Source organism: Artemia sp. Qi Xiang Cuo, chromosome 15 (genome assembly GCF_049724085.1).
Source record: "Artemia sp. Qi Xiang Cuo chromosome 15, ASM4972408v1, whole genome shotgun sequence".
NCBI lineage: Eukaryota > Metazoa > Arthropoda > Branchiopoda > Anostraca > Artemiidae > Artemia > Artemia sp. Qi Xiang Cuo.
Window position 1 is genome coordinate 21,859,024 of NC_142808.1, and position 13,005 is coordinate 21,872,028.

Genomic DNA, 13,005 nt, shown 5'->3' on the forward strand with positions numbered 1-13,005 from the left:
ATGAACATACAACTTAATGCCTATTTATGCTTTTTTTTTCCAAATATAATAGGCTAGTTTAATTCCTATTGTTGCTAATTAAATTCAGTATAGCCTAGATGCAGGGCTGGTCCTCCACATAAGGAAACTTGTTAAGAAAACAGTGCTTACTTCAGAATATGCAGAATAATCCCAGTTAACATATATTGCAATGGGAGAATCTTTATCTTCACTTCTTTTTCCAGTTTTCCTAATAAATTCGTGAATTTCTTAGAACCTATATATTAACAAAGTATATATCCCAACCCCTGTAAGATGCAAATGTAGTCCCAGAATTGCATCCTGAATTTAAATATATTCTTCATTTGCATCACAGATCAACTTTACCCCCACCCCCATGGCCTGCAAATATATAATCTGATTTTGATCCATTTAGGCGTGGGCATAAAGTTTATCTGTGATGCAAATGAAGGTTGTATTTAGATCCAGAATGCAAATCTGGGTATATGTTTACACATTAAGGGGGTGGGGTATGTACTTTGTCAATATCTATTCAAGGTCATACCCAGGGGGAGGATTGAACCCCCTCCCACCCCCCCCCCCACCTCAAAAAATCCTGGGTACAGCCTTATATATATGTTCTAAGAAATTCATGAATTTCTTAGAAAAACAAGGAAAGAATTGAAGATGAAGGTTCTTCCCCTTCAGAATATGTTAACTATGATTATTCTGCAAATTATTAAGTATTATGATCTTAACATGTTTCCTTATGTAGAGGATCAACTATGCATCTATACCTTCAATTCAAACCCAACCTTTCCCAAATCTATAGTCCATATTATATATTTACCATGTGTTTATTGGCTAGTATAGAGCTGCATGATTTCCCCCTATGTATGTAGACTAAGAGGAAGGTCACTTGTACCTGATGCTGCCCCTACTGCTTTTAGTTGGATGGAAAAGAATCCAAAGAAAGTCCCCTTTGAAAAGGAGCCAAAACTAAGATTGGATTTGTCAAAGCTTGGAGGTTTGCCCCTTCAGTCTGTCTAAAGAAAACAGATACATAATTGTAGCTTTGTTCATTTCCTTTCTTTCTTGGATCTGATTATACAAATAAAGACAAAATAATAAGCAATAATTTTATTTAGATACTCACACAAAGATAGTCAGGCAATAGAGTTTCAGTAAATAATTGGGCAAAAATGGCATAAATTTAGTCTGGTTACTCAAACAACACTGTTTAAAAATCATTTTCCATTTTGTATATATTTTCAAAATTTCGACATTGCTATATTGACATTTTGCTCTTTTGGGTTTTGCCAAAATACAGCTGGTTCCCAACTAACTTTTTTTTCTCCTTTTAACTCTTTGTCTTGCATGCATTTTTTTTTTCATGCTATCTAGTTGCAAATACTTGGGTGTGTCTTACAATTTACATGTATCTAGAATGTTTGTGTTGCAAAATAGAAGTTTATTGTGATTCTATTCTTTTGAGTTCAGGTTCCAAAGTAATAAATTTTTTCAAGAAGCCCAATTTTTCAAACTGTAGAGTAATTCAAGTTTTTATTAATTTTGCTTTATGTTACATTTGCAGTTGATTAGAGATGTGTTGCATTTGATGATTTTATCATATCTTTGAATGATTATTGTGATTGGAAAGTATTTTTCCTATTTCAGTAATGCCAACTTCAGTAATGTATTAACAATCTACTAAGGACCTTCAATTTATTATAACATTTTTGTTTTCAGTTGAATGGTGCAAAAATACCTGGAGGTATCTGAGAAATGAATTTTTCAAGAAGCTTAATGCACAACAAAACAAGTGGGGATGGTGGTGAAGATTGGGGATTTCCAAAGTGGCCTCACCTTAGGTCAATGCAATTTGTCTTGAATCATCATAATCCCCGATGGTAAGATTTATGGTTTTCATTTATTGTTTATACACAGGAAGTATTTATAGGTATCTAAAAAGAAAACTTTTTGTTACCTTTAAAAATATTCCTTTATATCTATGTAATGGAGTGGTTTCCTTAAATTTATTATTGAACACAATAAATAATTCACCCTAAAAGCAGAGCTTTTCCATGTGGTGGAGAAGACATAACTAAAATAACATAAAATAAAAAAGTTAAAAAAGATGGGTAATTCATTACTCCAGTCCAAACATGAAACCTAATCATAAATCCACCAAAAAATAAAGGGACAGTATTTGCTAGCGTTTTGTTAAGTCCATCATTTCAATATGCATATTGAGGATATTTTCAATGAATTTTATAGCCCCAGATACTGTCCTACTCCATAACCACCTCACCCATACTAATTTAACCACTAATCAATGCTCTTACTGAGAGGTTTCAAAATAGTTTATTGCCTTTTTTCATGGTGCCTGATATATGTCATGAACTAAACAGGGCTCCGGTGTCTCTTTTCATTTGTTTGTATGCTGCTATAGCAATTTTCCTTTAAATTTTACTGCTTTGTGATGCATCTTGTCCCTGTAAGTTTTTATTTTTTTCCCTGGAATAATTGAAATACACCTTCCCCCCTCTTTCTTTGTTTGTGTTTTTTTCATTTTCCATTTATGTATACTTCTTTCTTAATTAGTTTTAAACGGTTTTATTTTTTCCTTCATGCTCTACTTTACCAAAGAAGCAAATTTGAATCTATTATAGCCTCTAATAGTCTTTTTGAAATATATATAATTATACTTTCATAAATAACCTTTAAGTTCACAATATTTCAGTAGCTTTTTATGAACAAGACTTGATATGCATTAAACAGTCACCCAGCTCAGTGGCAGATTGGTGGGGGGGATGCCCCCAGCGTAGTCTAAATTTGTGTAATTTAATTAATAAAATCAATTTTAAATTAATTAAACTTGCTGCTAATGCAAATTTAGTGGATAAACATATTTTACCCCCCACCCCTAAATTTTTTTTATTGGATCAACCTATTTTGCCCGACCCACCTCCACACAAAAAATCCTGGATTCGCCCCTGACCAAGCTTTAAAAGAAAGTTCAGAAGGAAATGGCGTTAAAATAGATTGTTCAATCATTTCAAAAGATTTGCCAGTGACAATTTTTTTGTATAAAATATTTAATAAATGGTGGCCAAAGCTCTGCATTTAAGATTATGGAAATTGGATTCAAGTAATGCTGATTGCAAGGCTATTAAGTAATAGTAATCCTTGACAAACTACCAACCATTTGTATCTTTCTTCTGTTCTGTTTACTTTCTGTGAAAAAAATTAGACTGTTTAATTTTCTGGTTTTCAAAGATAACTACAGATAGCGTTAAAAACTAAAAATATATGTGCTTTGTAGTGTAAATGAAAATATTTTCAACTTACTTTGTCTTGCAGGACATCAGGGAATCTGGAACATACTGAAGAGACAGTCATTATTCAGCTCTCTGGAGATGATGGACTCACAGACCTACCCACTACCACTTCAAGTGATGAAATCTCAACATCAAACCTCTACTCAGATATTCCTCAATCCTCCAAATATCAAACTCAAACTCCTCATGTGGAATCTTTACCCCTTCCCCAATCCTCCAAATATCAAACTCAAACTCCTCATGTGAAATCTTTCCCCAGCCCCCCCGCCTCCTTCATAATCCCAAATCCCAAGTGTGTCAAATCCTTCACCAACCCCAATTTATTTTCCTATTCCAATCACTTTTGTTCACCTAGAATCTACTCCAACCTCTTCACCTACTTCCACCTCCAACACTCCCAATAACGATTTAACCTCCCAACCTCCCAATAACCACCATTCCAACCTCTTCATCCACTTCCACCTCCAACTCTCACAATAAAAGAAAAAGACTCCCCACTGCGCGAGAAGAATTACAACAGACAGCAGATGTATAACATACCATGTCTGTTGTCAAGCAGTTTCTTGAAACTAGGATCAATAAAAAGGACGAGTGGGAAGGGTCAAGAAAAAATGGATTTTGTTGCACGCTTGCAAAAAACTTGGATGGCCTTCCCTTGAATAGCCAAATCTGTACTCAGAAGGCTATTCTGGAGGTTTTTGAACAAGAGCTTGATAAGCTTGAGTAATTGTGCTTTTTTGCTTTTTTTAAAATAAACTATTATGCTTATCAAAACTAAATTATAAGCTTTATGTGTCGTAAGTTACTTGTACACAAATTTTAGGCAATTGATTCAAGTATGGCTTCCTCTATTGGATGTGGTTGGATTTAATCAAGTCTAGGTCCTAATTAATCAAGTATTGTAGGTAACCTTATTGTTGGTTTTGTTGCTTAAGATACATAGATAAAATAAATAACTTTTTTATTTGTTTTTATATTGTATTATAATCGGTAAACATGTTTTTGTAAATTAAAGGGCATTTATGAAAAAAAAAATTAAATTTAGCAATTAAAATTAATTAAAGTTAAAAAAAAAAAAAAAAAAAAAAAAAGGAAAAGAAGAAGAAAAAAAACTGAATTAAATCAACTTGATGGAAGTAATGAAAAACTGGAAAGCCATGGCTAATTAGAGTAAAGCCAAGACAGATTGTCTCTGTGAGATGCAAAGCTAGCATAACTTTTTAAGAAACACAAAACAACTGTTGATAGATTGTCTATCATCCATACTAAGAAGAACTATGGTGTAAGTGATTTAATAAAGTCAATTCCAATGGTCTATAAACTCTTTTATCCATTTGAAGGTAATTAGAGACCCCAAAAAATTATACCCCAAATGAACAAATAATCATTAAAGCAAACAAAAAACTAGGCAAGACAAAAATAAATAACATTAATAGGAGAAACAATCCTGCCTAGTCCAGTATATGTGTCATGTTACCAAAATACAAATTAAAATAGTACTAAAAACTATGGAATACAAGAATAAAGTAGACACTAAAGAAAAGGAGATTACTAGCACAAATAGAATGGCTATTGTTGAAAAAATATTTGGATAATTTTTTCTTTCTTGCCGAATTTAAAAAATAAATATTGTAATTTTAATACCTTTCTGTGCATGTTTTAGTACTGGAAAAAAATAGGGGCTTAAAAAAGAAATATCTTGTGGTTTGTACTTTATGGGGTTTAGGAATTGTCTTGGGTTAAGCAAGTAAATAAAAACAAAAAAGGAAAAAAAATTGTATTGCTTAAGAAACATTACAAATTCAGTGGCAAATAGCTTCAATTTCAAAATGAAGCCAAAACATGCTTTGAATCTGATTGGAGTGTTGGTGTTTAACAAAACATTATATTTAAATAACTTGTTATATATGTTTGAGAAATAATAACAAAAAAATTAGTTTTTAGGATAAATGAAACATTGCCACAGGGAACCCATGAAAAAAATTAAAAAATTTAATAAATAAATGGGTTTTTTCTACAAAATAGTTTGAGTTCTAGAAAGACAATTTTCATCTAATTTTTTGTTCTATTCCTCAAGATTTTCTAGCACAATTCTCGTTAAGATTGCTAATCATTAAATACTAAATAGTACTAATATGCTATTCAAGTGTTTACCCCAATCCCAAAACAATACCATGTTAATAACTTTCATTTAACCTACATGTTTTATAGAAATAGCCTCAATTGCAAACTGGAAAGAGAAAAACAATTTTGACTGACTGAATCTAATATATCCCATTTTGCACAGACTGATCCTGCCATGGAACAGATCCAGGACCAGTAAAATATTCCTTAAAGGTATTTCTTACTAGGATAGCATTTCTAGATGAGAAATTGCTGGATAAATTTCCGGCTGACTCTAGGCTAGAGCTGTTGCGCCAAGAGCCTGGAATAATTTGCCAATTTGCTTCTCGGTCAACAAGGGTGGTGAAGTTATGTCTTGACAAATCAGATCCTAAAAGAAAGTTATGCAAGATGCAAGTGGTTTTCAGTATAAGATCCATTGTTTCCAGGTTGCAATTGACACTACTTTTGAGGATTCTAAATTTCATGGACATTATCCCAAATGCATTGTCCACCACCCTTCTAGCCTGTGACAGATGGTAATTAAATATCTTTTGTTGTTGGGTGAGGCTACCATACTTTGGATATGGCCGCATTAAGTTTTTTTGAAGAGGGAAAGCTTCATCCCTAACAAAAACAAATGGGAAAACATCCTCTGAGTTTGGCAACAAAGATGGGTCAGGGATGGGTAGGGTGGCATTGCACAAAGCAGTACCAAAGCTTGACCTAGAAAAGACAGTGCTGTCATTTTCCTTTCCTTTAGCGCCTACGTCAATATAAATAAACTTGTAGCGAGCATCTACAGCAGCCATCAAAACTATGCTGTAAAATTGATGGAAATTGAAAAAATCAGAACCAGATTCAGAAGGACACTGAATTTGACAGTGTTTTCCATCAATTGCCTCAATGCAATGTGGAAAGTCCCAAGGTTCGGAAAAATCTCTGACTATTGCATAAAAATCTTCCTTGGAAGGTGGCTTCATATAAATAGGTTGTAGGTTTTTCCAAATTGCTTCGCATGCTTCTTTTATGATGCCTGAAATTATGGATTGTCCCATTCTGTAACACGATGATAATGTTGCCATAGAATTCCCACTTGCAAGATACCTGAAAATAAAGTATTTATATAATATGTGTATATATAAAGGGACTACCACAAAGATGGGATAGTAATCATATTTTCTAAATAAAAATTGATTTGTATAAATTCAGTTGTAAAAGAGAATACAAAAAAAACTGGGGCCACAAGATTGAAATAAACAAACATTCAAGTTAGAATTTGTAAGAAAACAAGTGAAAGGAGCTACACTCAAAATCCATTATCACTCTCAAATCCATTTATATCACTTACAGTTACAAATCATTTACAGTTCAAATCCATTTATATCACTCTTATATGCTTTCTAAAATTGGGCATAAAATCAAAACCTTACACTGACTTAATTTCTGCAAAGTACAAAGGGTAGAAAACTTTCAATTTACCTTAATGACCAAGCCTCTGAGAAAAATTATATTGACTGTTGTATATAAAATATTTTAACAGTCAATAAAATCCGAATAAGGTATTTTACCTTCTATCACAAAGAAATTTATCAAGGCAATTTTTCCTCATTTAAATGTGGCAGCGTCGATCACGTAGCTTAATCAAGTGTTTGTAGTAATAAATAGGTCAAAAACTGAGTGTATATTTGTCAATAGATAAATCAATTGCCTGAAGCTCATTATGGTGAGGCAAAAAAAAAAAATCTGGGTTTGTCAGACAAAATATATAAGGTAATAAAACCATTATACTGGCAGTTTTTTTCAATCTCAATTTAATTCCTCTATAAAAAAAAAACAAAAAAAAAACAATATAACAATATTAACATCACTTTAAGATTCTTAGCCTTTATGCCAAATATATCTATGAAGCCTGCATGTTTTTCCAAACAAAATTGGATTAATTGTTTCACAGTGCGAAACATGAACAAAATGATTAACACTAATGGGAGCAAACAAATAGGGGAAACATGCTTCCAACTCAGGCATATATGCATAAACCATAAATTCAGTCTGGAGGAACAAGACTGAGTTTAAGCCATTTTTGTCATACTGTTTACTGAAACTCTGTTGTCTATCTATCTTTGGGATCATATTAAACCTTTATTCTTTGATTTATAAATAACATCATAAGGTAAAAGTAAAAAAACGTCATCCAACTCCACCTACCACAAATCAGATGGATGAGTGAATCACATTCAATCTTGATACTCTTTACCTCACAACATTGAACAGGTAGTTCAAAACAAATTCCACCTCTAACAATCCTCCCTCCCCCATAATATGAACATCATAAAAAGCATAAATCCATTTGGAATCCACAGTGAATTGTTGGGGCTGTTCTTTGGAGTGTATAGACAATGAAGAAACAAGTGACTATGACTATGAGCAAAGAATAGGAGGTTTAAACTTCAGGTAGGATAAGGTTTTTTTTTCCAGAGAGGAATTTATCAGCAAATTATATTGGTACTGAGTCAGTATGAAAGCAATATATGTTATCAGACCCCAAGAATCTATACTGGTTGGATCCTAATCTATACTAAAAGCAAAAGTATAGAATAATTCTCACCTAAGTGTCACAGCTAAATGGGCCTTAACTGGAATCGCAGGTCTCATTATTGTGTCCTCTTTCACAAAATCAGCTTGGACCAGAGTTGCAATAGCATTCACATGCTCTTTATCCATCCAATAGGTTTTAAAAAACAGCTCAGGGTCCATCTCCTTCATTTCTTTTGTGAGGGCACCAAAGTACCCATGGATATCTCTCAACTGAAAAACAGTAAATAAAAACCAAAATTGTTAACATGACTAATCAAGCATTTAATAATACTACGTTCACCTTCAGAGAAGCCTTACTTTATTTATAAAAAGTCAGAAAATTGAACTAAACTTTGTAACTTTTTTTTAGCATGTATTTTAAATGTTTCAACTCATATCCTTGTTATGGACAATTTCAATGCCCTCCCCCCTGTTTTTATATTGCCATATTTATTTGAACTCTTGGAGAACCCCAAAGGTTGTATATTAAGCACATGAAATTTACAGGAGTGAATATACAATATAAATTAAAGCAAGCAATTTCTTATAATCCCAAGAAATTAAAGAGAAGTAGAGGTAGTAGCTTCATACTATCTTCCTAGGATATCATTAAGGCTCTGGATCTATCCCTTAAAATCTTATTTGCCTAAATCAACCAAATTCTAAGATAGCCAAAAGCCCTTTATCAAGAATTTTACCATTGCAACTTTCAGAAAAGATTTACATCACAAACAAGGCTTAAGAAAAGTGTTTAGAGCCTAATCCCTTTGCTAATTCAGTAAAATTCTGCTTAGGTACTTTTGGCAATCTTGGAAAGGGGTTAGGTTAGGAAAATGAAATTTTCAAGGATGGGTTTAAAGGCTTAGGTATGTCATGGGAATGAGTTTTGAAGTACTTATATCAACTCCTTCTCTCTCAAGAGGGTTCTGAAATGTGTCTACATGACAGGTCTATATTTATTGAAATTTTGACCAAACAATATTTTAACTTAATTTTCAGTTATCAGTTTCTTTTTCCCTGGCTTTAGTTCTGAAAATACAATTCTTGTTATTTGAGTAGAATTTTAAGCCACATCAACGTTTTTTTTTCAAAATTTAGGAAATGTATTTGTGTATCTTTAAAACCTTACAAATTGGAATTGAGAAAAGTTGTGAAGCTGAAAACAATTTTGTTGTACTTCCTTGAAGCAGAATATCTATTTCACAAGGTTTCACTTTTTGAACACAATTTTTTAAGGCTCATGACCCTCTAGAGGGAGAAGGAGTGGAGGTAGGTATATCAAAATATCTCCCAAGGATACAATTTAGCCTGTAGACCCATCCCTGAAAGTTTCATTTTCTGAACCTAACCCCTTTACAAGATGATCAAAAGTAGAACTTTATTGCTAATTCTTCATTTACAAGGTTTTTAAAAATTGGGAAATTGTAAGCAATATTAAATTTAGAAAAAAGTTATAGGCTTAATGCTGCTCACTTGCCTATTTGAATTAGGGCTAACTCCTTAAAATTGTTTTCAAAACCTAGTTACAAAACATTTAACTAAAAAAAAAGAATTAAGGAAAGAGATTATTCTGACTTTCCTTGGGATGAGAAGGTTAGATTAGGTTATGTCAATAGTCTAGAGCTGTCTTCTTTACCTAGTCTAGGCTATACAATCTTCTAAAAGGGAATATGTGGAAAGAGCTTGTAAATACTTTCCCAGGACATGTTTTAGGCTTTCAATTCATTACTGTAGGTTCTTTTTTGTTGCTCTAGCCTAGTCACTGGGCTACTTTCTGAAATAGGCAGGCTAGGCCTAGCAAAAAGCTCATCATCTAGAATTTTACCTAGCAGTGCAAATAAACGGTCAATATCTACCAAATCATATTATTGAGTTAGGACTAAAGTGAATACACCATTCGATACCTTTTTTTATGCCGATTAGAAATATAATAAGCATTTCTATCGAAATGAATTTCAGCCCCCCCCCTATATATACCAATTCAGGGTTAGGTTAGGTTGGGTTGGGTATAGCCTATATAGGGGGGGGGGCTGAAATTCATTTATGATAGAAATGCTTATTATAGGCATATTCATAATCAGCTTAAAAAAAGGCATAAAATAGTTTATTCAATTTATTCATAACTCAATAATATAATTTGGTAGATATTGACCAAATATACTAGTTCACAACTAGTAAAGCATGCAATCAGTACAGAATTTGCATTAATGATATTAGAAAAAACTGGAACTTCCTAGACCAAAAAAAAAGTTGAGTAGACCTAGTCATCTGTGTTAATTATTAAGCACTCACAGCATGTACCGGACGAACCCACCATCTTCTTCTTTTTCTGGCTCTTCTGCTGCAAACACTAGTAAAAACAGTTGCACCTAGAATTCAAAGACATTTTGTAATATTTCAAAATTTCTTGCTGTAAGACTTTAAAACTCTGTCAAAACGACGTTTGAACGGAATCCCTTACAACCTATGAGGATTTCCTTTCAACCTTATAGGAAAATCCTATGTGTCTGATTGAACCTTTAAGTAGTACAGAAAAACAAAATGGGAGATCTCCGTGGAAGAATTGATATGCCAACGAAGATAGAGATATAACATAAATATCTCTAATCTTAAGGAGATCAACAGGAGTGTGTGTAGTCGACTGAAGAACTCTTACAGCTTTCTCATGAAGAATATGAACAGGAGCAAGTACAGAAGGAAATTTAGAGAGCCACTCAGACGAACAGGTAACATATATAAGGGTAAATGAGAGAGAAATACAAAACACGGAGAATAGGAAAAGCAAACAAACGCTTTAATTTTCGCATGATTCCAAGTCCACGGGAAATTTTCACTCCTATACTTGGACATGCCGCTTAAACGATAAATTTTCATCCAATTCCCAGGAGTCGCACATATCGATCCGGGGGGCGACTTATGGAGCCTCTTTGTGTAGGATGCTCAGTAATTGTGGGGCAGCTCACACCTGTACGGGAAAAAATAAGAAGGTAAGACTTTTTTACATTTAAAGCTAGTTGATTTATGTCAAACCAATTGAGTATCTTCTCAGTCATTGCTTGAAGCTTTAGAATAAGGGATGACTCATGCGGAGTTGCAGCACCTAGAGTAGTGTCATCTGCAAATACTACCAGTTCTTCTCGACTATCGGATGTGGACACTGACATAGTCTGAGAGTGAGATTTGTGACACAATCCACAGCAAACATTGGGAAGTGGGTTGTTAAGAATTCGGTAGAGGTCGTTTACATATATCACGAAGAGGGTTGGCCTAAGAATAGAACCTTGGGGTACTCCGAATTCAATTGGAACCACCTTGTCTGTATCTTCCATGGCAATAGATCTGTCAGTAAGGTATGAAGAGAACCAAGACAATGCTTCCCCACGCACACCATGATGAGAAAGTTTACCAATGAGGATCTTTTGTGTAAGTCTGTCTAAAGCTTTATTTACACCAAAAAAATGGCTGCAGGAATAAGATTAGAATCTAAAGATTGTCGTATAAACTGGAAAAGTTTATTACAAGCATGTTCTGTAGAATACTTTGCGCGAAACCCAAACTGATGTTGATGGAAAAAAAAATTTTCCTCAAGAAATATCACCAGACGTTTTAGCATTGGCCTTTCAAATATCTTAGAGAACAGTGACAAAAGAGAGACCGGCCTATAGTTCCCAGGATCCTCACGATAACCTCCTTTAAATAGAGCTATCAGACGCATCAATTTAGGACGTTGGTGATATACTCCCAGTTGAAATGACCTATTAATCAAATGCCAAAGTGGGGTGATAATCGATGGAAGAATATGTTCGATTACTTTAGCAGAAATTTTGTCAAAACCTGTTGAAGAATTCTTTAAAGACAAAACAATATTTGTAATTTTCTGCACCGTAACGTCCTCAAGAACCACTGATTTCAAGCACGGGGGGCCTAGGAACTGCTTCCAAGTCTGTGACACCGAGCAGTGGGAAACGCTATTAGCAGTTGATTTCCCTATCTCCGCAAAGAATTTGTTCATATGTTGTCGTACTTGCCCTTTTTCTGTGATAAATTGATCGTCTATCATAAGAGACTTGGAGAGACTTTCTAGTTTTTTGGATGGCCGACTAACTTCCTTAATCACGTCCCACGTCCTCTTTATATTTATACCCCAATCAACAAATCTCTTCGTAAAATATACTGTTTTAGCTCTCCGAATAATTGATTTCAGCATATTACAGTACAACTTAAATGCTCTTAATTTAGCATCACTTGGTCTGTTTTTGTACTCTTTCCATAGGTTCTGCTTCCTATTTATTGACTTGAGGACTCCTGATGTTAGCCAGGGAGCTATGGGTGTTGATCTTTTTGATCAAGGATTCCTTAAAGGAGCTGTTAGACAATAAGCTAAGAATTTTTACTTAACAGTGTCATAAAACTGGCCTAATATATCGTTATAATTGCCCAAATTAATATTTTCTGGTAATGAAAAGTCCCATGAAAATGTACTCAGATCTTATTTCAGTCTATCCAGCTCCACTGGTGAGCAACAGAATCTCGGTGTATCCTGGGGGACTAATCTTTTTGGATTTTGGAGGATTGGAAACAAGGCTGCAACTGGCAAATGGTCGGAAGTATCAGAAAGCAGTACTTCGTTCTTGATGGAGTGTAGTGATGAAAAAATATTGTCAATTAATGTTGCTGTCTGGTTAGAAATCCTTGTCGGTATGTTTATACAAGGATCTAATCCATTCGAAATTAGTAAACACAAAAGATCAGAAGCCTGTCTAGATGACGGTTCCGCAAGGTCAAGGTTAAAGTCGCCCATCAATACAACTTCTGATTCTTCAGCAAAAACTTTTCCAAGAACATCTTCTAATGTTTCCATAAATTGAGTTATAGATCCACTTGGAGAACGATATACTTCGCCTATCTAGCGTTGATTGGGACTTCTATAAAAAGTGACTCAAATACCTTTTCATTATTTGTACATAAATCATGTCTTAGTACAGCCTGAAAATTATTTCGGATG